Source organism: Malurus melanocephalus, unplaced genomic scaffold (assembly GCF_030028575.1).
Source record: "Malurus melanocephalus ecotype Western Australia unplaced genomic scaffold, MMel_1.1 scaffold_1126, whole genome shotgun sequence".
NCBI lineage: Eukaryota > Metazoa > Chordata > Aves > Passeriformes > Maluridae > Malurus > Malurus melanocephalus.
The window spans coordinates 79,216-80,633 of record NW_026624358.1 but is presented as its reverse complement, the minus strand read 5'-3'; positions in this window follow the sequence as shown (position 1 = coordinate 80,633).

The following is a 1,418-nucleotide window of genomic DNA, read 5'->3' as shown; positions in this document are numbered from 1 at the left end:
CGGGGCCCCACGAGGGGCCTCAGCTGCGCCGTCCGTGCCCGCGGGGAGGGGGGGCTGGCAGGGGGACACTCATGGGAGGGGACAGAGGGGACACGGACCCACGGACACGTCCCCAAACCCTCTGTGGAGAGTGGGGGGCCATGGTGGGGGGCAGTGGCACCCCCTTTGCTCGGACAGATTTTAGGGTGGGGGGCTGTGTCATGGGTGGTTAGGGGGAGATTTGGGGGAATTTGTTACGGTTGGGTGCGGGGAGATTTGGGGTGTTTGTCACGGGTGGGTAAAGGAAGATTTGGGGTGCTTGTCACGTGTAGGTAGGGGAAGATTTGGGGTATCTGTCACGGGTGGGTACGGTGAGAATTTGGGGGAGTTTGTCACGGGTGGATGCGCATCGGGATGTGTCACGGGTGGGTACGGGGAGATTTGGGGTATTTGTCACTAGTGGGTATGGGAAGATTTGGGGTATTTGTCATGGGTGGGTAGGGGGAGATTTGGGGTATTTGTCACAGGTGAGTACAGGAAGATTTGGGGTGTTTGTCACGTGTAGGTAGGGGAAGATTTGGGGGGATTTGTCATGGGTAGGTGTGCATCGGGATGTGTCATGGGTGGGTTGTGGGTTGTCACGGGTTTCGGGGTATCTGTCACGGGTGGGTTGTGGGGGCTGCGTCAGGAGTGGATATGGGAAGATTTGGGGTATTTGTCACGGGTGGGTACAGGAAGATTTGGGGTATTTGTCACAGAGAGCATTTGGGGGAATTTGTCACGAGTGGATGCGCATCGGGATATGTCACGAGTGGGTTTTGGGGTATCTGTCACGGGTGGTTGTGGGAGCTGTGTCAGGAGAGGATATGGGAAGATTTGGGGTATTTGTCACGGGTGGGTAGGGGAAGATTGGGGGGGATTTGTCACGGGTGGGTACAGGAAGATTTGGAATATTTTTCACGGGTGGATAGGGGAAGATTTGGGTATTTGTCAAGGGTGGGTACAGGAAGATTTGGGGGGATTTATCACATGTGGGTACGGCGGGGATTTGGGGGAATTTGTCACGGGTGGGTGTGCATCGGGATGTGTCACTGGTGGGTTGTGGGGGCTGCGCCAGGAGTGGATATGGGAAGATTTGGGGTATTTTTCACGGGTGGGTACGGCGACAATTTGGGGGAGTTTGTCACGGGTGGACGCGCATCGGGATGTGTCACGGGTGGGCTTCGGGATATCTATCCCGGGTGGATATGGAAGGACTCGGGGGAATTTATCACGGGTGGGTCCATGTTTGGGGCCGCGTGGGGCAGTGTCCTGAGCGTGTCCGTGGGGCCGTGTGTCCGTGGGGTCCCCGGTCCGTGTCCCGCGCCATCCCGGGGGTCCCGGGACCACCGAGAGGGGCACAAGGACCCGGCGCGGGCGGGGGGCGGAGCCAGCTCGGG